The sequence below is a fragment of the Podarcis bocagei genome (assembly GCF_964188305.1).
Source record: "Podarcis bocagei genome assembly, chromosome: 5".
Lineage (NCBI taxonomy): Eukaryota > Metazoa > Chordata > Lepidosauria > Squamata > Lacertidae > Podarcis > Podarcis bocagei.
In genome coordinates, this window is record NC_138129.1 from 32304983 (window position 1) to 32307379 (window position 2397).

Below are 2397 nucleotides of genomic sequence, written 5' to 3' on the forward strand. Positions count from 1 at the left end.
TTGGGGGGGTGTGGGGAAGCACTTTATACACAATATTTTGTTTTCATAGCACTTTATACAAAATATTTTGTTTTTGGAAAATGGCATCAACTTCAAGTCCTAGCTAACATATTTTGTACATCAACATGTACAGGCCTCTTTGTCACCTATGGGTCACTTTATGTGACATCCACGACCTCATTTTGTAAATAGATTCATTTTTTCCTCAACTTTTTAAAAAAGAGGCCAACTGATAAAATTGTTCCTATATGGAAACACGCAGAACCTTTAAAAACTAATCAGTTAAAAACACTGGTGCAAAACCATACACAACTATTTTATTCCATATTGTATTCGCATGCATGCTGTGACTGAGCAATCAATCAACAACTTGCATGTATTAAACAGCCATAGATAACTCACCTCAGATGGAGCTTAATTGGTTTGGGTGTACTGCTTTTCTATGCAATCTGTACACATTTCATCTAGGAATAATTCAATGCAATGTTCATGCATGTATAAATCAGGTCACTTTACTTTTATCATTTAAGAGCTTCTCCTCTTTGTTCTAGAGACTGAGATGTCGCTTATCCATTTTATGGATATTTAAATTGTTCAGATCCAGCATCAGTAACACACTTTGAATAATCTGTTTGTAATGTCATCTAGAGATGCCCTTAGATACTTCTCTGGTTAGATATATGATCCAGCAATTCTTTTAACATTGCTTTGAAATAGCTGCCTAATGATTTTTAGTCAATATACGAACAATACGATTTTTCGATAGTGTTAAACATATAATTAATTATAAAGCAAACAAACCAATCCTTAGATTTCCTCATTAGAGACTGGGCATTGTACACTTCAAGGTCATGTGACGTCTAGTCAAGGACTACAATCTGTCCAAATTGTTTTGTGCTATGCTGAGGTCTAGTAGCATAAATAAAAACTTTTAACAGATGGGAATGTCAGGGGTGTGAGAGAAATGTGGTGTGAAATACTTTAGAAGCATTAGGTATGTAAGGAAGGGGTGGAGTAGAGGCGGCCTTATGTTTGCCTTTTAAGCACATAATGAAGACATAAGCCTTTCTGAACATGTACCTCTCCTACCTCTCAGCCTAGAAATCCTGAAAGCCGTGATCCTAAGAGAACTAGATACATCTTACATAGTTGCAAGTACTCTTTCAATAAAGAACACTGGAAACTGTAGTTCTGTAAAAGTCACAACAAACTTGTTTTAAAGCAGCTTAAAGTTCTGGTGCAGATGTACTCTTAATCACTGTGAAGCCTCTGACTCAACTTCCTGGCTCTTCAGCAGAAGCTACCCAACTGTTTTCAAAGCTCACTCCCCTCTCCTATCATCAAAAAGTCACAACCCTTCCAAGTGCATTATTTGGCAGAGCAAAATTCAAAATATAGCACAAAATCTGAAATACAGGAAGCAGGGCTGTGAGAGGCAGATTCCTAAGGCATCACTGTGGCAAGCAAAGGAAACCAACTGTGCCTACTGCCAGTCCCAATAAATGAACTGGGATAAATTGCCCATTGGTATTGTTCCAGATTTGCTCAAGTTTGAATTTTACTTTACTGAAATTGGCTCTTTGTAACACATTGAAAAGTCCCGTCAAGTTCTGAACATATTAGGTATTGACCATTAGGGGTTTTTAAGGGGTTTTATTACTCAGCTGATATGCACAGGAAAAAAGATTAATATACAGGCACACAAAATATATAATTATAATCCCAACCAGTCTGATAATTGAATATAGCTTTGGAGAAAATAGCTCTATGTATGTTACCTTAACCCGTTTTTATGAAGCAATTTAATTTCAAAACAAAGGCTCAGGGTGCAAGCACCTCTCTTTTAATCCAATCTTACGGAGCTCAAACAATTGAGCCACTGAGTTTGAGGTCTCTTCTTGCATAGTCTAGATGTTTTTGGGACTCCCAATTCACATCAGCACCAGACATGGCAAACAGTCAGGGATTATAGCAGTTGCAGTTCACTGATATCTGGAAGGTCACAGGTTAGCTACCCGTACTCTGACTGCACCGCTAGAAATGTTGGATATTTCTGAACAGCTCTCTGCTCGTGTGAAAGTATGTTGTGTGAAAGTGTGATCCGGTGAAATAATTCTAGATTCAGGTGCTGTGTGCTGGGAGTAAATTCAACCGAACACCTGACAATGCCCTAAATGTTTAATTTTTCAGCCCTAAGTTTTAAGAGATCTCCACGACACAACTTCATTTTAAATACTGGCATGGATCCAACATACCTTCGAGTAGAACTATCCTGCTGGTGAAGGAAGTGGGATTCAACTCCCCCCTGCAATGGTCTGTAAATCTGCTCAGTATAGAAAGAAACACCGGGGGTGTTGATGGTGAAAGTGGCTTTCCAGCTTCCTACAGTAGGTACCT